This window comes from Nicotiana tomentosiformis, chromosome 5 (genome assembly GCF_000390325.3).
Source record: "Nicotiana tomentosiformis chromosome 5, ASM39032v3, whole genome shotgun sequence".
NCBI lineage: Eukaryota > Viridiplantae > Streptophyta > Magnoliopsida > Solanales > Solanaceae > Nicotiana > Nicotiana tomentosiformis.
Genome location: NC_090816.1, coordinates 38281664 through 38306039, shown reverse-complemented (window position 1 = coordinate 38306039; position 24376 = coordinate 38281664). Strand labels below are relative to the sequence as shown.

The 24376-nt window shown below is 38.0% G+C and overlaps 1 non-coding gene across 1 annotated transcript; it reads right to left on the bottom strand.

The window, feature by feature from the left end:
• Positions 1-5805: 5805 nt before the first annotated feature.
• TRNAL-CAG (transfer RNA leucine (anticodon CAG)) lies at positions 5806-5886 on the bottom strand. The gene has a single exon. It is a non-coding gene; the product is annotated as a tRNA-Leu (tRNA).
• Positions 5887-24376: the final 18490 nt, after the last annotated feature.

Here is a 24376-nt window from a genome sequence, read left to right as displayed (position 1 = left end):
TAAATCAGAAAATCCCGACATTCATAATAATACGGTTATAGAATCAGATAATGCTGAGTTCTTTGAAAATATATATCCGTATAAAAAGGAGTGTGAGTCGTTTGGTGAAGGATCTAAACGACCTCGGGAAGAAACAAAAGAAAGTACATGTAATCAGGAGGATCCAAGACGTAGTAAACGTCAAAGAACGTCTACTTCATTTGGACCATATTTTGTGACTTTCTTATTGGAGAATGAGCCTCAAACATTTAAAGAAGCTATGACTTCTTCGGAATCATTGTTTTGGAAAGAGGCAGTCAATAGTGAAATAGAATCCATATTAAACAACCATACATGAGAATTGGTTGATCTTCCTCCTGGAAATAAACCTTTGGGTTCTAAATAGATTTTTAAGAGAAAAATCAAAGATGATGGCACTATTGATAAATTCAAGGCAAGGCTCGTAGTCAAAGGGTATAGACAATGAGAAGGTCTAGACTACTTTGATACATACTCTCCAGTTACAAGAATTACGTCCATACGGATATTAGTAGCATTAGCTGCAGTGTATGGTCTTGAAATTCATCAAATGAATGTTAAGACGGCCTTCTTAAATGGAGAGTTGGAGGAAGAAATTTACATGGAACAACCTGAAGGGTTTGTGGTTCCAGGTAAAGAAAAGAAGATATGTAGACTTGTTAAGTCTCTTTACGGACTAAAACAAGCACCCAAACAATGTTGTCAAATGGTTTTAAGATAAATGAATATGATAAATGTGTGTACATTAAAAATGTTCCAAATCACATAGTCATTGTTTGCCTATATGTGGATGATATGCTGATAATGAGTAATGACATTGCCAACATAAATGCTACTAAGTGTATGCTCAATAGCAAGTTTGATATGAAAGACTTGGGAGTTGCTGATTTAATTCTGGGAATTAAGATCCATAAGACTCCTCAAGGTCTGGCATTGTCACAATCTCATTATATTAAGACAGTACTTGAAAAATTCAAGCACTTGGGCTTTAAAGTTGCAAAGACTCCAATTGACGTGAATCTTGCATTAGCAAAGAATAAAGGCCAAAGCATATCACAATTGGATTATGCTCGTGTGTTGGGATGCTTAATGTATATCATGAATTGTACACGACCAGATATAGCTTGTGCTATAAGTAAACTGAGTCGATATACGAGCAATCCAGGCCAATCTCATTGGATGGCAATGAAACGAGTTTTGGGATATTTAGAACATACCCAGAACTTTGAATTGCACTACAGTAATTTCCCTGCGGTGATTGAGGGATACTGTGATGCAAATTGGATCACCGGTTCAACTGATTCTAAGTCCACGAGTGGATATGTATTCACTATTGGTGGAGGAGAGGTATCTTGGAAGTCGTCCAAACAAACATGTATTGCCCGCTCTACAATGGAGGCTGAATTCATAGCCTTAGATAAAGCCGGTGAAGAAGCTGAATGGCTCCGCAATTTCTTGGAAGACATTCCATTTTGGCCCAAACCATTGGCACTAATATGCATACATTGTGATAGTCAAGCGACAATTGGAAGGGCTGGGAGCGTTATGTATAACGGTAAATCTCGTCATATACGACGAAGACATAAAACCGTTAGGCAATTACTCTCTAGAGGAATTATCACGATTGACTATGTAAAGTCAAGTGATAATGTGTCGGATCCACTTACAAAAGGCCTAACTAGAGAGGTAGTTGAGAAATCATCAAAGGGAATGGGGCTATGGCCGAGAACAAGTCATTGTGGCGGTAACTCTACCTAGAAGACTAGAGATCCCAAGATCTAGGTTCAAGGAGATCAAACAAAGTCATTAATGACGGTTCAACATTGTCAAATAAAATTTTAGTCCGTTCTCATAATGAGACAATGTTCAGTACCAAGGATAAAGCATTAAGGCTTTTTAATGATTTCTAAATTTGATACGGGGTATATCAAATAGTGCATCTACAGGATGACACGTTTAGGAATTACCTATGTAAGTGTGAAGTGTTAGCCGCTTCAAGGAGAACTTTGTAAGGCCAGTTCTCTACGCACTTATGAAACCAGGCAGTGTTCATGGCTGAAACGAACATAACAATGAGAAACAAAGACGGTTAAGGGTTGATTGTGTGACTTATGGTTGTCTAGGTATACACCAAAGATCGACGGTTCAAAGATATCAAATCTACCGATTGACCGAGTATATCCGACATAAGTTTACTACGGAAAGTTCAAAGAGAAACCTACTTATCCAGATGCGATTAATCCTTACTTGTAAATCACACAGTTTTTTCATGCATATTTCCGTGATATAGCCATTCCCCATTCATGTGGGGGATTGTTGAGGTTTTTTGTTTTTTTAAGATGAAATAGTCTTAAAATAAGGGTGAATGGGAAATGGAGGGAAAATAAAATTTTTGAGTAAAATTTTAAGTTTTTCCCTCTTGACAATGAGACATTGTCCCATATTGGAAGAGGAAAAGATTTTTGGTGGGTATATATATAATTGCTCTTCTTGTAGCTCTTAAAGAGTTAAGAAGAAAGAAAGCCTCGCGCCGTCGTCGTCGTCGCTCGCTCGGCTCGACTACGGCTACGGCTACGGCTACAGCTACGGCTTCGGCTTCGGCTTCGGCTTCGCCTTCGAATTCGGATTCGGATTTGGATTTGGATTTGGATTTGGATTTGGTCAAATGATCGATTAATTTTTTGGACCAAATTTATTTGTTAATAGTAAATATTAACGTAAGAATATCCGCATTTGTAACGGATATTTTTCAATCTGTGTATTAATCACAAGGCAGCCGCCTAATGCTCTTCCCACCATGAATGTGCTTGCTCCACAAACAAGCTAATGCTTGCTCCACCATGGAGGGTGGACGATTGTTTTTCTTCAACACTGGCTGCTATATATATGTGCAGCAGCTGTTGAAGAAAGACACATAATACACAAGACTGAAATCGCTCAACAGATTTGGCTATACATTGCACTCCTTCCTCTCAGCATTTTCATACAATTTTCTGAGTTTCTACTCCTTCGTTCTGCATTATTTTTTAACTTCAAACAAAGCAACTGTAAGTGTGATTTGCTACCGAACTTTGTGTTCGCTGAAACACTGGGGTTTGAAGTACCGCTACACCCGTGTATGATTCGTTCTATCCTGGGAGGAAATAATCCATTACCTTGGGTACTAGGAGGGGATTAAATTCCTTAAGAAAACACTGTGAATTCAGTGGGCTCGAATTAATTACTGTTTCATTACGATAACTTATATTTTGCAGAATTATTGTTTACAAATACAGCAATATTGGCGGGAATAACATATTCGGCTGGAAAAGTCTCATGGGGAAATACATCTTTACGTTTCAACTTTGTAGTTTATTTACTTTTTCTCGATTGGTACTTGTAATTAATTTACTTGTCAAATGGCAATCACAAGAAGTCTTGTTAAATAACATCAACCGAGAGCTTTAAATCAAGGAGGAACTAAGTTCACGGTTAGCCATTAATTTGAGATGTTTTTACTCTTTTGTCATTGTTTAAAATGTATTTACTCTTTAGTTAGTGCTTAATAAATTTTTATTCGCCTGAATGAAAATATCCATGTGGTAGACATGTGTGCTGTGTAAATATTAAGGACATGGTGTCCTTAACTTCATGAGTATTGTGTAAATATTAAAGACAAAGTGTCCTGTATTTGCACCTTTTGTTAATAAACTTTAGGATATCGTGTTCTTAACTTCATATGTACAGTATAAATGTTAAGGACATGGTGCCCTTAACTTCATGTGTGCAGTGTAAATGTTAAGGACATAATTGACTTGTATTTGCACCTTTTGTTGTTAAACTTTAGGACATCATGCCCTTAACTTTATATGTGCAGTGTAAATATTAAGGACACGGTGTCCTTAACTTTATGTGTGTAGTATAAATGCTAAAGACATAATGTCCTTAACTTTATGAGTGTTGTGTTAATATTAAGGACATGATGTTCTTAACTTCATGATTGTTGTGTAAATATTAAGGATAAAGTGTCTTGTATTTGCACCTTATGTTGTTAAACTTTAGGACATAGTATCCTTAACTTCATGAATGTTGTGTACAAATTAAGGACATTTCCTTAACTTCACGGGTGTTGTGTAAATATTAAGAACAAAATGTCCTTAATTTTTACACAACACTCGTGAAGTTAGGAAAATTATGTCTTTAGCGGTCGTTTGATTATAGGTATTAAGTGGGATATCCGAGTACAAAAATTGGGATTAAATTTATTTCATGTTTGGTTACTGGTATTAAATAATACTGGTATAATTTTATACCAAATATTGATATAAACTTATCCCATATTGGAGGTGGAATAAGAATATCAGGATTATAATCCCTTGGATAAACATTTCGTAAAGACAAAATTACCTCTTAAAAAGCCTTTTCACTGCATCAGTACACATTTGTTTTAGCTTTAGTTTCTGCACTTATTTTAGTTTCAATTTCTGCATATTTTAATTTCAGTTTATAGTTTTTAAGTTTCAGTTTAGCAGATTTTAGTTTCAGTTTCTGCACTTTTTTTTTTTTTTTTTTGGCACATTTCTTGTATTTTTTTGCACTGTATTTGAGTAATTTTTCCATAGTTCCTCCATTTTTCTCAGTTTCTGCATCATTTATGCATTCTTGGTGCACAGTTTCTGCATAATTTCTGTGTTTTTCTGCTATGTGTTTACATTTTGTTCTGCATTTTTCTGCACTCTTTCTGCATAGTTTTTGCAGTTTTCTGTGCAATTTCTGCATAGTTTTTGCATTTTTCTGCATTGATTCTTCACTCTTTTGCATAGCTTCAATATTTTTCTGCATATTTCTACACTATTTTAGCTTCAGTTTGTGCACTTCTTTTGCAACAGTGCAACAAGAATATAATTTTCTTGCATCTTGGATGGTATGAAGTAATGTCTTTGATTTTTCCCAATTTTGTCAGTTCGGGTTTGGACAAGAGTGAGTTGCTCTGGTGTGGTGGTGAGCACCCTCCAATTCCAACTAAGATGTTGTGAGTTCGAGTCACCCCAAGAGCAAAGTGGAGAGTTCGTGGAGAGAGGGAGCTGAGGGTCTATCGGAAACAGCCTCTCTACCCAAGGGTAGGGTAAGGTCTGCGTACACACTATCCTCCTCAGACCACACTAGTGAAATTATAGTGGGTTGTTGTTATTGTTAGTTGGGGTTTGGATTTTGATAAAGCTTTTTAGTGGAGTGGAGTATTTGAGTTTAGTATAATAAGAAAAGATTGTTGGGTGGAGTTTTTTGTTAAGAAAAATATTGTTTAAGTTTGTATTAGTCCTGAAATATCTAAGGTTAATAGGAAATAGAATTTTATCCAAGTTTATCCAACTTTAAACCAAACACATGTTTTGGATTATATATGTTATATCCCAGTTTTAATCCAATGAACCAAACAAAGTAATAGCACTAAGTAACCCAAGGGATTATTTATTCCAAGATTATAATCCCAGGATTATAATCCCGGAATAATTCTATCCGTGAACCAATCGACCCCTTAATATTTATTGAAAAAAGGATAAAAACGTCTTTTCGTATTAATTTTAATAAAGTAGTGGATATTTTTGCTCAACATTAAAAATACTAAATAAAAACTAAACAACGCGTTAAAAAGTGGCTATCCCAAATAATTTCTACTGAATCAAGTTGGTGCAATCTATTTTTACCATTTCCAGAAGGAAATCCTTGTGAAAGAAAAAACAAACAAAAGAAATCGAAAAGCTCCTAAAAGCAAAGCAATAAAGGAGAGTTAAAGGGGGAAAAAGGAATTGTCAAGAATGGGATTCGAACCCATGCCCTTTCGGACCAGTACCTGAAACTGGCGCCTTAGACCAACTCGGCCATCTTGACTACATAACCTCTTTCGTTAATTATTCTTTATATATTGATATACACTAAATTATTCCTTTCTTTTCGTTACTTTCATGATCTTCATTGTATGAGAACGTACCATGTGTTGTTAATCAACTTGAATGAGCACACTTTTATCGTTTAACATATGCAAATAATTTACAAAATCTCATAATGGTATGCTAATAGTATACAACCATCATGTGGTTTACCACTGTGCTTTTCACGTAGATTGTTTGAATGGTTATACTTTATCACATATACATTGCTGAAAACAAAATCATGTAACTTCAAATCCCGCATCTACCATGCATTAAACAACTAACACTCACGGTATTTTGCTTTTCTTCACTCAATTTTAAAACTATATATGACTCTTTTCTTTTCCAATCAAATTTGAGAAATATATCATTCACATTGTATACGGTCAAAACCGAGTTTGTTCTCGTGTGACTGATCGAGTTTGGGGAATCATGGACCGAGGTTCGTCATTATAATATCGAGTTATGATGTAAAGTCGGGCTGTTGAGTTCGAGCCCAAGAAACCGACCAAGGTCGGGATCGGCCGAGATCGATATCGAGCCCAGATAGAGGTCGAGATCGGAGACCCAGAGACCGATCAAGTATCGAGAACAAGTCAAAGTCGAGCTCGAAAATCATAGCTCGAGTTGATATCGAGCTCGAGTCCTAGAGACCGATCGAGCTCGAGTCAAGGGACAACAAAGCCGTTATAGCCGCACTAAGGGAGAGAATCTCGGCAGAAATCAAGGAAAAGCTAATTGATTAATTTATCATGGGATCCCCACTATGTATTTTTAATTATATCTAAAGTAGGATTCCTCTATTATATTAGAGTGGCTGCCATTTGTAAGGCGGCAGGGATTCATTGATTCACATATTGGAATACTCGTTCATACACTCCACATTCAGAGATTATAGAGATTTACACAACTTATAGCAAATATTATCATTCTTTGGGCTTTATTTATTGTTTCATCTGTTCGTTTAAGCAAATATTTTTTGCTCTATTTGGGTTTGTATTCATCTCTTTTTACAGTCACTATTCGATACATTTTTACTTATCCTTCCAATTTGTACCAATTACACCACGTATCCTTCGAACTACGTATAAATTCAACTCTATCCATTTTTCGAGTAAATAGTTTGGCGCCCACCGTGGGGCTAAGGATAACATTGGTTATTTGGTACGAATCTCTGCAAAATACACTATTTTACACTTTCTCTTGGAAGTGTATTTGATTTTAGGTTAAAACTGACGAACTCTCAATTAATGGCTCTATCTATCGACAACGAAGCTGGCCTTCAAGATGAGAATAACAATCTGACTCCCGGGGATGAAAGGCCACTCGTCGACCCCATTGGAACTTGAGCCGTAGATCCAATCAACATTAATTCGCATGTGGCCATTGACTCAAACCAACGTTCTGACCCAGAAAACAACATTCATGGTGGAACTCGATCTGCAGTTCGAAATACACAAAATGCTGGAGAAGGCGGGATCAACCTGCGTATGATTTTCAAAATGTTGCAAGCTCAACATGTAGCAAAAGCTCAGTTGCAGAGCCAAACCCAAGTACCAAGCAGGGTCGAGCCCGGTCCACCCCGAGAAATCACCCACAAAACGGGGCCAACTATAGTAAGATCAAATGAACAAGAATCGAGGACTAATCCCAAAATTATTAGGATGCTCGAGGAACTGACAAAACGAATTGAGTCAGGAGAAAAGAGGATTGAAGCAAACGACAAAAAAGTAGAAACTTATAACTCCAGGGTTGATCAGATCCCGGGGGCACCACCGGTATTGAAGGGCTTGGATTCCAAAAAATTCGTACAAAAGCCTTTCCCCTCGAGCGCGGCTCCCAAACCGATTCCCAAGAAGTTCCGCATGCCCGAAATTCCTAAATATAATGGAACGACCGACCCCAACGAACATGTCACCTCTTACACATGTGCCATTAAAGGGAACGACCTAGAAGATGGCGAGATCGAATCCGTATTATTAAAGAAGTTCGGTGAAACCCTATCAAATGGCGCAATGGTATGGTATCATAATTTACCACCTAACTCTATCGATTCTTTTGCTATGCTTACAGATTCTTTCATAAAAGCACATGCCGGAGCCATAAAGGTCGAGACCAAGAAGTCAGACCTTTTCAAAGTAAGGCAGAAAGATAACGAGATGCTAAGAGAGTTCGTATCTCGTTTCCAAATGGAACGAATGGATCTACCACATGTCACGGACGATTGGGTTGTTCAAGCTTTCGCTCAAGGACTAAACGAATGAAGCTCGATGGCTTCACGACAGTTGAAGCAAAACTTGATCGAGTACCCGACTGTTACCTGGGCTACACAATCGATATCAATCAAAGATTAGAGTCGAAGACGACCAGTTAGGTTCTGGGTCCGTTATTAAAAGGGACATCGATCGAGAACCAAGGTCGAACAAAGACTGATACCGGCTATATAACAGAGATTGCAGGGGCAATGAATTTGCACGCAACCCAGTACGAGGCAAAAAGAGAAGCGATCAAGGCCAAGGATCTCGGCTGCTGATAAAAAAGAATGGGTTCGACAAGCATACTGGACCTAAGGAAGCATCACAATTATCAGAATATAACTTCAACATCTATGCGTCCACCATCGTGTCGGCTATCGGATGTATCAAAGATACTAAGTGGCCTCGACCTCTGCAGTCTGAACTAGGGCTGGGCATATATCGGGTAAAACCGATAACCTGAACCATTTATTATTTATTGGGTTATCGGTATTGGGTTATTGGGTTAACGGTTCGGTAACGGTTTAGAACTGTTTTCACTATTGGGTTATCGGTTCGGGCCTCGGTTTGGCAATTCTGTTATTGGGTTAACCGATAACCCAATAAGGATTAACGAAATTATTACTTTACCCTTAAGTATATACATATGCAGATATGCTATGGCTTCATTCTTTCCTATTCTTTCTCAGCCTCAGCCGCATTCTTCAAAGTTCAGACTCTTCACTCTTCAATTGCTTCACAATTCACATTTCTCAGCTGCATTCTTCAGCTTCATCTTCATTCTTCGTGTAAGTTTTTAGTTGCTTCATCTTCATTGTCTACATAGAACTTCATTGTCTAGGAAATCGTAGAATCAGCTTTAAGAATGAAAAACTTTTGAGAATATTAATTGTAAAATCACAGAGAAAGTAGGTGTAGGATAAATCAATATGTATTTTGTTCAGTTGCCTTATGTCTAGATTCTTTTAATTCGTTTTTAAGATTTTGTCATGAAAATAGAACCTTACTGGTAGTGCATTCACCTATCAAAAGAAATTACTGGTACTGCAGTGTGCAGTCAGTAGTAACATATTTGATTAGAAACCCTAAACGTGTGGGCCGAGTCCTAGTCAAACCCGGAACGAATTAAGTCTTCAAAACTCGAATTGGGCTTGGCCTCAGGCCTGGCGTCGCCAGCCTAACGCCTGGAATTTGGCTGGCATCGCCAGGCTAAAGCCTGGTCCAGCCTGGCCTTAGGCTGGCCTCGCCAGGCTAAAGCCTGGTCCAACCTGGCCTTTGGTTGGCCTTGCCAGGTCTCTCCTTTTCACTATTCTCGAGCACACTTTCAATGTTTAAGTAACCCTTTTTCTTTACTTTCATCTCCAATTCACCTACACATAAAATAGACTCCATTATATACAAATAAAGTGTAATCATTAAAGCATGTAAAATGCAAGGCACATAATGTACAAAATTATGGAATTATAGCCACACATCAGATTGCATTGGAATAACCATGCATTACATTGCTCTTTTCTTTTTAACTTGAATTTGAACTATTAGTACTATGTTTGGACTTGTTAATCTTAAGGTGAAATTGCTACTACTTTGTATTGTTATTAATGTGTTTGAACTATTAGTTGTGTTTGATTCTATCGATGTCATCCCTACTCTTTCAAACAATTGGACAACTGTTTGTAGTGTTGAACTATTAGTTGCAAATTTTATGGCTTAGCAGCAACATTATGTTGATGTTTGTAGTGTTGGAAAATAGAAAGTTGTAGCAGCAACATTATGTTGAATATTAGTTGCAGATTCTTTGTTCAATGTAGTGTTTGATTATGTTTGTTGCAGATTCTTTGTTCAATGCAGTGTTGATTACGTTGAATATTAGTTATCGATATAAAACTATTTTAGCACAATTGGTAAGACATGTGATACAACAACTGTATTGCAGGGGTCAGATTAAGTCAAAGCTAGCAGGAAGATTAGCACAATTAGTTGTGTCCACTGTCCAGAACTGATATAAAACTGTTTTATAAAACTGTTTTAGTTGTGGCTAGAAACGAGTTTTAAAACTGTTTTACTCTTCTCTTTTTTGCTTAACTCTAGATTGAGTTATCTTATCGGGTAAACCGATAACCGAACCGATAATGATCGATAATCGATTAACCGATAACCGATAACTAATATCTTATCGGTTTGGTTATCGGTTTATCATATTTGTAAACCGATAATCGATATGCTAAACCGATAATATTCATAATCGAACCGAACCGACCGATGCCCACCCCTAGTCCGAACCAGCCCAGAGAAATCCCAATCAAATGTGCAAGTATCATGGCACCCATGGCCACAGAACCAAAGACCGCAGGCAGTTGAGAGAGGAGGTAGCTCAGTTATTCAGTGAAGGGCACCTTCGAGAAGTTTTAAGCGACCGAGCCAAAAACCATTTCAAAAATAGATATTTCAATAGACAGAACTAACAAGAAGAGCCACAACACGTCATCCACATAATCATCGGAGGGATCGATATCCCCTAGGGGCTGGTGCTTAAACGCACTAAGATATCGATTGTAAGAGAGAAGCGGTATTGGACTCAGGATTACACACCTAAAGGAACCTTGTCCTGTAGTGACGAAGACGCGGAAGGAATCATGCAACCCCATAATGATGCACTGGTAATATCTGTACTTATGAATAAAACTTAAGTTAAGCGTATGTTAATTGATCCAGGTAGTTCGGCCAACATCATTCGATCGAGGGCCGTAGAGCAACACGGTCTGCAGAACCAGGTCGTGCCCGCAACCCTGGTACTAAACGGATTCAATATAGCATGTGAAACTACTAAGGGCGAGATAATTTTGCCAATAAGCATAGCTGGGACCATCCAAGAAATGAAGTTCCACGTGATCAAAGGCGATATGAGCTATAACGCCCTGTTCGGGAGGTCATGGATCCATAACTTGAGAGTAGTGCCCTCGACCCTTCACCAAGTTCTAAAATTCCCAACATCAGAGGGAATCAAAACGGTCTACGGGGAGCAACCGGTCGCAAAAGAAATTTTTTCTGTCGACGAAGTGATTCCGATATCATTATTATCATCGACAAAAGGATCAGATTCGAAGGAAAAATGGGACACCAAATAGCAATCACAAACGTCAGCATCGACCCAAATCGAGAAACAGGAAACTGGCGAAGATGATGATTATGGGATCCCTCGATCCTTCATGGTCCCCGATGATTCTGACGCTACCAAATCAACGGTCGATGAGCTGGAGCAAATCACACTAACCAAACATCTGCCCGAGCAAAAGGTATACCTGGGCACAGGGTTAGATCCCGAGCTTAGGAAAAAGCTTATTCAATTTATTATAGCTAACATGAATTGTTTCGCTTGGTCCCACCTTGACATGACAGGGATCCCACCAGAAATAATCACTCATAAACTAAGCTTGGATCCGAAATTCCATCCGGTCAAGCAAAAAAGAAGGCCCTAGTCCGAGGTCAAATATGCCTTCAGCAAGGATGAGGTAACCAAACTTCTTAAAATAGGATCCATTCAAGAAGTAAAATATCCTGAATGTCTAGCTAATGTGGTAATAGTCCCTAAGAAGGGAAACAAACTTAGAATGTATATAGATTATAAAGAACTGAATAAAGCATGCCCCAAGGATTCTTTTCCTTTACCTAATAAAGCGGTATTTATCGAGCCCGCCGCTGCTTCATACCCCAAAAGTGGACGAACAACTTTACCTATACTTAGCTATCTCAGAGATAGCGGTGAGTGGAGTTCTGGTTCGAGAAGAACGAGGTACGCAATTCCTTATTTATTATGTCAGTCGAACTTTGGGCGAGCCGAAACTAGATATCTATACTTAGAAAAATTAGAGCTTGCTTTAATAAGCGCCTCTAGGAAACTAAAACCATATTTCAAGTGACATCCGATACATGTTATAACAACTTATCCTCTTTGAAATATTTTGCACAAACCCGAGCTTTCAGGTCTATTGGCCAAATGGGCCAAAGAAATCGGCGGATACGATATCGAGTATCGACCCCGAATCGCAATCAAATCTCAAATCTTAGCGGACTTCGTGGATAACTTTACGCCGGCCTTCATACCCGAGATTGAAAAGGAACTACTGATAAAATCGGGTACCTCTTCGTGAGTTTGCACCCTCTTTACAGACGGTGCCTCAAACGCAAAAAGGTTCGGACTGGGCATCGTACTAAAATCACCCACATGTAGTGTAGTTAGACAGTCTATCAGAACTACAAAATTGACTAACAATGAGGCCGAGTATGAGGCCGTGATTGCAGGTCTCAAACTAGCTAGAAGCTTGGGAGCTGAGGTCATAGAGGCTAAGTGTGATTCCCTCCTCGTGGTAAACCAAGTTAACGGGACTTTTGAAGTCCGAGAAGATCGAATGTAGAGGTACTTGGATAAATTATAGGTGACTCTACATAGATTTAAGGAATGGACTTTGCAACTTGTACCCGAGAACAAAACAGCGAGGCCGACGGTCTTGCAAACTTAGGTTTATCGATCGAAGATGACGAACTCAACTCGGGGACTGTTGTACAACTCATAAGATGAGTGATCGAAGAAGGACACGCCGAGATAAACTCCACAAGTTTAACCTAGGATTGGAGAAACAAATATATAGAGTACTTCAAGAACGGGAAGCTTCCATCAGATCCAAAGGAATCGAGGGCTCTGCGCACAAAAGCAGCAAGATTCACCTTGTCCAAAGATGGAACGCTATTTAGGAGGACGTTCGATGGACCACTGGCAATATGTTTGGGACCGGGAGATACTGATTACATCCTACGTGAGATTCACGAGGGCACTTGTGGAAATCATTCTGGTGCCGATTCGTTGGTCCACAAAGTAATCAGAGAAGGATATTATTGGATCGATATGGACAAGGATGCAAGGGAGTTCATTCGAAAATGCGACAACTGCCAAAGACATGCGTCCATGATTCATCAACTCGGGGAGCTACTCCATTCAGTCCTATCTCCATGGCCTTTCATGAAATAGGGAATGGACATCGTCGGCCCCCTCCCACCGGCCCCAGGTTTAGCTCAATTTATTTTGTTTATGACTGATTATTTCTGTAAATGGGTTGAAGCACATGCTTTCGAGAAAGTCAGAGAAAAAGAAGTGTTAGACTTCATTGGGGACCACATCATAAGTCGATTCGGGATGCCATCCGAGATTGTATGTGATAATGGAAAATAATTTATCTGCAGCAAAATAACTAAATTTCTCAAGGATCACAAGATCAAAAGGATCCTATCAACACTTTATCATCCCAGCGGGAACGGACAAGCCGAATCGACCAACAAAACCATCATCCAAAATCTTAAACAGAGATTAACCGGCGCTAAAGGAAAATGGAGAGAAATATTACCAGAGGTCCTATGGGCATACCGCACAACATCGAAATCCAGTACCAGAGCAACACCATTCTCGTTGGTTTATGGCGCCAAAGCTCTTATCCCGGTTGAGGTCGGAGAACCTATCATCAGGTTTTGATATGCGACAAATGAGTTGAATAACGAGACCATGAATACGAGCCTAGAATTACTGGATGAAAAACAAGAAGCCGCTCTCGTCCGATTGGCCGCCCAAAATAGCGGATCGAAAGGTACTATAATCGAAGAACCAATCTTCGACATTTTAAAATCGGGGACTTGGTGTTAAGGAAAGTCACCCTTAACACCCGAAATCCGAATGAAGGAAAACTGGGTCCGAACTGGGAAGGACCATATCAGGTTCTCTAAATCGTCGGAAAAGGATCCTACAAGCTCGGTGTGATAAACGGTAAACAACTACCAAACAATTGGAACGTATCGCACCTAAAACATTACTACTACTAAGGTACGACCCTCCCATGTTCATTTGTATTTCGAAATTAACACTTGCAGGTGTCCGACCAGAAACAAGGATGAACTCTTCAACTCAAAGCCTTTAGGTCCGAAAGCACGCGTTGCACTCTTTTTCCCTTAGACCGATTTTTTCTCAAATGGATTTTTCGGTGAGGTTTTTAATGAGGAAACCATTGATCGTGCTAACTTATAATAATTCAACAATATTCGAGGCCTCTTTACAATCAACCTCGAATACTGGGGGGCATTACACTCGAATATAGCAAGATCGATGCAAGGAAATGACTTCATGGCAACAGGGTCTCGATAGGAAATATTTGTAAGGGCCAAATAGTCAAACGAACCAGGCCCGCGTAGTTTGCTCGAGCCCTGGCACAAATCATGAACGCATGTATAATTACTTATAAAGAGAAATTTCTTCTTTACCGACATCTCATATCTCAGAAAGATTCTTCTACTTCATGTTCCCGATCTATTATGTAAACAGACTTAAGGGCCGACCATGACCGAAGTTTGAATAAGTACCCCATAAATCGGGGACCGACAATCGAAAAATCGACGAGATCAAGCTCTAAAAAGCCTAAGGGCTACACTAACTCTAGTTCGAGCAAACACTCACCCGACCATAAAGCCTAAGGGCTATATTAATTAGAGTTCGAGCAAACACTCACTCGACCATAGAGCCTAAGGGCTACTCTTACTTCGAGTTTGAGCAAACATTCACTCGACCATAAAAGCCTAAGGGCTACATTAACTCGAGTTCGAGTAAACACTCACTTGACCATTAAGCCTAAGGGCTACATTAACTCGAGATCGAGTAAACACTCACTCGACCATTAAGCGTAAGGGATACTCTTACTTTGAGTTCAAGCAAACACTCACTCGACCATAAAGCCTAAGGGCTATATTAATTCGAGTTCGAGCAAACACTCACTCGACCATAGAACCTAAGGGCTACTCTTACTTCGAGTGCGAGCAAACACTCACTCGACCATAAAGCCTAAGGGCTACATTAACTCGAGTTCGAGTAAGCACTCACTCGACCATTAAGCCTAAGGGCTACATTAACTCGAGTTCTAGTAAACACTCACTCGACCATTAAGCATAAGGGCTACTCTTAATTCGAGTTTGAGCAAACAATCACTCGACCATAAAGCCTAAGGGCTATATTAATTCGAGTTCGAGCAACACTCACTCGACCATAAAGCCTAAGGGCTATATTAATTCGAGTTCGAGAAAACACTCACTCGACCACAAAGCCTAAGGGATACTTTTACTTCGAGTTCGAGCAAACACTCACTCGACCATAAAGCCTAAGGGCTACATTAACTCTAGTTCGAGTAAACACTCACTCAACCATTAAGCCTAATGGCTACTCTTACTTTGAGTTCGAGCAAACACTCACTCGACCATAAAGCCTAAGGGCTACATTAACTCGAGTTCGAGCAAACACTCACTCGACCGTTAAGCCTAAGGGCTACTCTTACTTCGAGTTCGAGCAAACACTCACTCGACCATAAAGCCTAAGGGCTACATTAACTCGAGTTCGAACAAACACTCACTCGACCATTAAGCCTAAGCGCTACTCTTACTTCGAGTTCGAGCAAACACTCACTCGACCATAAAGCCTAAGGGCTACATTAACTCGAGTTCAAGCAAATACTCACTTGACCATTAAGCCTAAAGGCTACTCTTATTTCGAGTTCGAGCAAACACTCACTCGACCATAAAGCCTAAGGGCTACATTAACTCGAGTTCGAGCAAACACTCACTCGACCATTAAGTCTAAGGGCTACTCTTACTTCGAGTTCGAGCAAACAATCACTCGACCACAAAGCCTAAGGGCTACATTAGTTCGAGTTCGAGCTCAAGGAAACTCTCACTAGACCATTAAGCCTAAGGGCTACCTTAATTCGAGTTCAAGAAATCATTCTCACTCGGCCACAAAGCCCATGGGTTAAATTGATTTAAGTTCAAACTATTGCCCCGAATCGGGGACTACATATCAAGCTTAAAGGCTATTTTACTTCAAAATTTGACCTTTGTACAAATTAACAAAAAAAGCGAGAGATTCAGAAGCTATGAAGGGAAGAAAGTTTTTATACATGTCAAAATCATTTACAAGGGCAAGACGACGCGATCAAAATTCTTTACAAAAGACCAAAACAGTCTTATAAGAAACACAAAAAATATTAAAAGGACTTAGTCCTCTTCAGGAGCAGCATCTTCACCCTCGTGGCCTCCTTCGCTCTCAGAACCACTCATACTCCCGGTATCATCATCATCGGGAAAGGCCAACACTCTGGCTTTGGCTTCGAGATATTTTGCATTCTCGATCTCGACTATAAGATCGAAGCCACGAGCGTGGATCTCCTCTAGAGTCTCCCTACGAGATTGACATTTAGCATGCTCGGCAACCCAATTTGTTCGAGCTTGAGCAGCTCCGACAACCTCTTTTGCTCGAACCTGAGCGGCTTCAGCATCGGACCGATAAATAGCCACCATTTCATCAGCATTAGCCATGGCTATTTCGGCCTCCGATTTGGCCGGTGCCAGTTCTGAGGCCAGTCTCTCTTGATCAGAAGTCACTGAGCCCAACCGAGACAGGAAATCCTCGATATTCTTGGATTTCACCAAGGCTCTCTCTTTCGAGCTTCGAAGTTGGGCCTTGACCGAGGCCAGTTGAGCCCAGGCAGCCTCATTTTCAGAAGCAAGGCGGTCTATGTTCTTTTTCTACTCCTCGACCCCCGCTTTCATTGCGTCCACCTTGGCACGAAACTTCCCAATCATATCGAGCTTTTGCTGAACCTGCGGGACCGAACTGTTAGCCTTCACGCCCAAATTAGTGTCATTAACTTCAAAAACTCTTTTTACCTGCTCGGACAAATTGGTTTGTTCTTTACGAGTTGCTTCTAGCTCGACTCAAAGTTCTCTTCTTTCTCCTTCCCCCTACTCACTGAGAAGCTTGAAGGTATCTCTCTCCTCATTAAGCCCTCAAATTTTGTCTTCAGAACGGCTTAGCTCCCCTCGGGATCGGAAAAATGCCTCGTGATAGAGTGCAGAAGCCTACAAAAAATAAAAAGAAGTTATACAAAATAAGAAAAATACAAGTATGAAAGTTGACAAAGAGAAAGAGAACTTACCCGATTCAGGGCCTGCTGAGCTTCGTTGAATATACGAGGAATCCCCGCCTTGCCCGAGCTCTTTTTCGAAGCCTCCAAATCGCTCGGACCGGTAGCATCTCCTACTCCAACAAAATAACCATGGAAAGGATCTTACTTTCCATGGGCTCCATCCCCATGATAAACCTCCACAGCTTGGGCGTCATGTATCACACACTAGGAAAATGAAGGAAAAGAAGGGGAATCGCCGATCTCTATTGCCCCGATTATGTCTTTCGAGGTGCCGCCTCCATCTCGGAGAAACTCAAACTCGGTTCCTGCACCATCATAAACCGCCTCTTCGAAGGATTCATTGCCCCGATGTAAAACATCCTCGGTCCCCCTTTGCTCGGGAACTCGATTCGAAGTCTTCTCCTCGACCTTGTCGGACCTGGGTGAAGCAGAATCAATCCCCACAGGTCCCAAAGCTTTAAAAATATCGGTGTCGGCCCGTGCACGGGCCACCAGTCCAGAGTTACCTTATTATTATTATTATTATTATTATTATTATTATTATTATTATTATTATTATTATTATTATTATTATTATTATTATTATTATTATTATTCCCTTAGACGCAGGACCGATTCCATAGTCAATGGGATTGTGGTTCCCTTGGGCTTTCGGACTGTCCTCTTCTTAGGTTTTTGACCCTCGAAATTCGAGGTCCTTTTTCTCTTACTTTCCTTCAACGACTTCGAGACAGGCGGTAAAACATTTTCACCACCATACGAGGTCCTCATGACTGTATCTTTTTCGAGACCTATGAAGGGAGAAGATAAGTAAACTCATGCTTCGAATAAACATGTCATCTCGAACGACAAACGAATCGGTAGACTAAGATGAAAGCTTACCATGAGTACGAGCTTCCCATCGACCATTCGACAAATCGCGCCATGAACGCTCGGCAAATGTTAGCGTCGAGACCAGGTTTTTGACCTAGTTCTCGAGATGGGGAACCGCACCCGACATCCAAGCAACGGCCGTGTCAAGAAAAACACTGATAAGAAAAGATGAAGAAGTAAAAACAACAAAAACTAAAAATGACATCACACTTACAGTTCATATTCCATTTCTCAGGAAATGGCATACTCTCAGTCGGGATTAGGTCCGAGGTCTTCACTCGAACAAACCGACCCATCCAGCCCCGATCCTTATCTTCATCTCTGCTCGACGTGAACTTTGGTGGCACGACGTTGAAGCTTTATCAGCCCACCTCGGTAAAGTCGAGGACTATACAATCTTATAAGGCGGTCGAGGGTGAAGGGAAGCCCATCGATTTTGCTCACAAAAAAATGGATCAAGATCACGATCCTTCAGAAAGAAAGATGAATTTGGCCGAGGGTCACCTGGTGTTTCTTGCAAAAATTGATGATGACTGGATCGAGGGGACCCAACGTGAAAGGGTAAGTGCAAACACTCAGATACCCTTCCACGTGGGTAGTGATCGATTCCTCCGGTGTCGGTATAACGACCTCTTTGTTTGCCCAATTACAATCTTTCTTCACCGCATCAATGAGACTTATTGGTATCGAGCATATATATCTCGATACCGGCTCGCATCGACTGAAAATCGAAGAGGGTTTATCAACTTTAAAATCAAAATCAATAACACATCCCTTGGGAACGAGTTCTTCAAGGCGTGGCTCCACCACCGGTTTCTCATCGGCCGACCAAGATGAGGAAGAAGCCTCTTTCTGAGGAACGTTTTTAGATATCTTGGCCATCTAAATTTTCAAAAAAATAAAGAAGACGGGAAATTGAAATATTTTAGTATTTGGTGAAGAACAAGCAAAGAAATTTTCAGAACCTTGAAATAGATAATTTTGGAGAAGAGGAAGAACTGTGAAGGTTAGAATGAGAAGAGTTGAAAGTAAAAGTTTAAAATGATGAAGGAAGGGGGCTATTTATAGGTTACACAATGACAGTTCAAAATTGGCAGTGGCCGACCATCGACCGACGCGCATTTAATGCCTTGGTAACTGAACCGACGGGACATTTGTCACATACGTTACAATCGGGCTCAATGCAGACGTCAGTGTGTATCTAGTCAGAGGTTAAAAAATTATATTGTTTCTCGTCACATTCTTTCCGAGAAACGAGGGGACTATCTGTATACGTGGGGCATGATGGACTGAGGTTCATCATTATAAGATTGAGCTATGATGTGAAGTCGGGCTACTGAGTTCGAACCCTAGAAACCGACCAAGATCGGGATCAGCCGAGATCGATATCGATCCCAAATAGAGGTCGAGACCGGAGACCTAGAGATCGATCAAGTACCGAGACCAAGTCAAGTGGAGCTCGAAAACCATAGCTCGAGTCAATATCGAGCTCGAGACCTAGAGACCGATCGAGCTCGAGTCAAGGGACAACAAAGCCATTATAGCCGCACTAAGGGAGAGAATCTCGATAGAAATCAAGAAAAACTAATTGATTAATCTATCATGGGATCCCCTCTATGTATTTTTAATTATATCCAAAGTAGAATTACTCAATTATATTAGAGTGGCTGCCATTTGTAAGGCGACATAGATTCATTGATTCACAGATTGAAATACTCATTCATACACTCACATTCAGAGATTATAGAGATTTACACAACTTATATCAAATATTGTCATTCTTTGGGCTTTATATATTGTTTCATCTGTTCGTTTAAGCAAATATATTGTTTCATCTGTTCGTTTAAGCAAACATTTTCTACTCTATTTGGGTTTGTATTCATTTCTTTTTACAGTCACTATTCGATATATTTTTACTTATCCTTCCAATTTGTACCACTTACACCACATATCCTTAGAACTACGTATAAATTCAACTCTATCTGTTTCGGGTAAACACACATGCACAACAATTATCGACAGAGAAAACTAACTGCTTCTTATTATATGTGCATGAGCTGAAATGTACTGTTATACTGGTAATTATAGACAAAAGCTAACTATCTTTAACTAACCGACTAACAACTCAACTAATCATACTTTAATTACATTAAGTTATACATATGTGTACAACTGTCACCTCCTCACAATACTGCTATCTCAACACCCTAATCCCTCAAACTGATAGTTGAAATATATCTTTCAAACTCAGTTTGGAGGGTAAGTATTCATGTTGTAGTTTTCCCATACTCTTAGTTAACAAATTAGCTTGTTGCTCCTTGGTAGAAACATATATATAATATGTCTTCACTGCTTCGTGCACAAATTTTTCTCAAACAAAGTGACAGTGAATGTGCAATTCACTTCCTAGGAGACACTGGAATCGGCATTTTCTCGTCTTTCACTCACCGAACGGTGTGTGACCTCCCCCCTTTTGGATCTGGTTAAGCGGAACAACTGGTAAACATATACTTAACCTCTTATCACCTCTCCCGAGAAACTAGGTGATTTATATATTTTGTTCGTTCACGGAAGATGGGATTAGCTGCAATTCTCCTATCACAATAGAGACTTATAGGTAACTCAACATGCACTCCAAGATCCTTATATAACCATATCAACTATGTGAACTCTGCTACTGTTAAAGGCATACTTCTGAACTCTACTTCAGTAAAGCTTCTGGCTACTGTCTTCTGCTTATATTTTCAGGACACCAATGCATCTCCAAATTTGACAAGATAGCATGTCTTCTAATCTGTAGGCAACTACCTTAATTTGTGCCAAAGAATGCTTCTAGACTTATTGACCTCTCAGAAGGCATCAACAGTCCAAGACCTAGTGCAAATTTGATGTACCTCACCACTCCTAATGCAACCTCTATATGTGATTGCTTTGGTTTATACATGAATTGACTAAGAACATGTACCACATATGCAAATATCAACTTATTCATGGTGAGATAGAGTAGCCTTCCCACCAATCTCTGATATTTCCTTGAATCTTCCAGCAACTTGTCTTCTAGTTCAGATGTGTCATACTCAGCAGAAGTAGGCTTTACATTTGCCTTTAGTAGTGTGCCTGCAGGTTTAGCATCACCAAGCCCTATTTCTGCAATCAACTTCAGTGCATATTTCCTCTGATTGTCACGACCCAAAACCACCAACGGCCACGATGACACCTAATATGCACGCTAGGCGAACCAATAATCCCAAATCCTTAAATAAATCCACTAACATACATAAATATCATAAGTGTAAACATATTCAATAATATCATAGATAAGGCTAAGTCTGAAACCAAGTACGAAAATATACATCATCCTTAAATTTGGTATCACTGAAATTAATTAAATTAAATTCTTCTGCTAATTAGTTAATTTAAACACTTAATTATTTATTGTCAACATGAAAGGAAATAGTCTATTTTTTGTTGATTCAAATTCTTCATATTAGCTCATCCATAAGTTTAAACATTCAAGTGTAATTATAATTAATTTCATCCAATAAGAATTATATTATCAAAGCGTAACAAGATTGATATGAAATTTTACTTTTAGATTTTTGTGTTCGTAGAATCATTAGTGCCATTGACTATTAAATGAATCGTACATTTTACATATTGGTAACGATATAAAATCTTTAGATGAATTAAGTTCCTAAATATTAGGGATTTTATAAAATTCAATAAGAAAGGATTTAATAACTAAAATTTTAGTTGATTTAAAAGTCATTAATAATAGAAAAATAATTAAATAATAATAATAACTTTATTTAGTATGAAACATATATTTAAAGGATAAAAAGGCAAACCACTTCGGTAAAAAATTCATAGTTCTTATATAATCTATATACCTATATACTATATTAAAAGCACCAAGACCTTTAACGAAATGCCGTTCGCCTTTTTTACCCCTTAGTAGATTTCTCATTGGACAAAATTACAATTAAATTATTTTTCTAATATTTATTATTTTAAAATTAACTAAAATTTTGGTTATTAAATTCTTCATTATTTGAACTATGTAAAAAACTCCTAATATTTAGGAATATAAAACCGAATGAGACTTTACTTAAAATAAATTCTTTCCTTATTTACTTCGTAATTAATTTATTTTCGTTAGGTTTCTTTCGTTTAGGTTTGGTTTATATAAAGGTTGTAGATTCCCATTTAAATTCTACTATTAAATCTAAAGAATTTACGTATAAAAATGTAAATACACAACCTAATATCAAATTCTAGGATAACTTTCAAAAGACAATCGACAATTGCATTTCAAATATACATAATTTTATAATATTTATATAATATTAAAAATTTAATTCTTATCGATATATGCACACACGTAAAGCGCGTAATTTAATTCTTTTTTGCATTTACACTTATCTATCTATCTATCTATCTATCTATCTATCTATCTATCTATCTATCTATTTATATTTAAATCTATATCTATACTATATTAAAGATACGAAAACCTTTAGCGAAATGTTGTTCGCCTTTTTTACCCTTTAAAATCGATTTTATATTGGACAAAATTATAATTTAATTTACTTTTGTAATATTTAGGACTTTAAAATCTATTAAAATTTTACTTATTAAATTGTTCCATATTTGAGCTATAATTCAAAATATTTGAACTAAATATTTTTCTAATATTTAGGACTTTGAAATCAACTGCTAAATTTTTTTATATTATATTATCCTTCCTTATTTGAATTATGTAAGAACTAAAAAATTCTAATATTATTTACTTTGGCATTTGACCTCTAAAATTTTCTAAAGATTAGCTCTATTTAAGTACAACAATAATTATTAGACTGCACAAATTTCGACTTTCCTTTTGTTTAGAGAGTTTCGTTTTAACATTAATAATGTTATGCTCAAGAACAAGTTAGTTTGTTCATAGATACAAAATGAATTTACTTTTACAAACATTAAGTAAGTTTTTTAACATTGAAGTTGGTAAAAAAAAAGGTTACAAATACGATAATGACTGAAGTAATGAATTCTTATTTTATTTTACTATTGTAAGAGTATGAAATTACAATATGATATATTGACCTTCTTTTTTACCCTTTAAAAATAAATTTCATATTGGACAGAATTGTTAAGTAGTTATTTTCTAATATTTAAAACTTTAAAATTAACTACAAATTTGTATATTAAATTCTATATTATTTAAACTATCTAAGAAGTCCTAATATTTAAAACTTTATAATCAATTAAAATTTTACTTTATGTCTATCCAAGTTTTATTTATTAATCTAAACTCTATGCTTAATACTTTCTTATGCCTTTCTGTAACTTTACTTATATATATGTGATATTTATTAGTAATGGCGTTAAAAATTTGTAGGATACAAAATTTTCACTCTTTAATCATCTTATCAAAGAGTTGCACATTTTTTGAATAAAATAAAAAACTATCAAATTATAGAAAGGAGGCATATCAATTAAATACTAATTTCCTTGTAAAATAACATCGGATAATTATTTGAATGACTTTATATAGACTTCTAATTTCAAATTCAATTTTAATTCCAATTCCAATGCTTTCCCGTGAAATACATAAAGTTTGATTTACATAATAATGCAGAGTAAAAATTTGAGCTAAGGCTACCGTTCTAATAACTTCTTAAGTAGGTTGATTGAGAGACAAGGATTTAGTTAATTGATATTAACTCTTCAATTAAGAGGATACTAAAGGAAAGGAATGTTACAAATCAACTGCAAGTCAATTAATGAAAAGGTGACATTCATTTCATCATACTTAATAATATGTGGATAAATCATCAAGACATTTGAAGATCTTTTTATGCACGATTTCTTCGTTTGTGGAGTTAGTTAAATACCGCACCTTCATCATTTTATCTAAGACCTGAATTTTTTCCTTTAATTTATTTTTTTAATAATATTTATGTAATTTAAAGAATAAAAATTATACGAGCGTCACGCGTACGCTAAGACTAGTTGAATATAAATATAGATAGATACATGCTTCTATCTCAATTTATTTCATAATAAAGCTAATTAATATGATTTGGACGACAACAACAACAACAATAACCCAATATAATCTCACTAGTGGGGTCTGTGAGGGTAGTGTGTACGTAGAACTTACCCTAGTCTAGGATAGGAACCTGATTCCGACAGACCCTCGACTTCCTCAATCCAATAACTCCATCCTCAACTAACAAAGCTAGTGGAGAGTGCTTATCAATAAAGCAAACTCACTCTGTTATAAAAATCAAGTAAGAAAATTCTACCACTA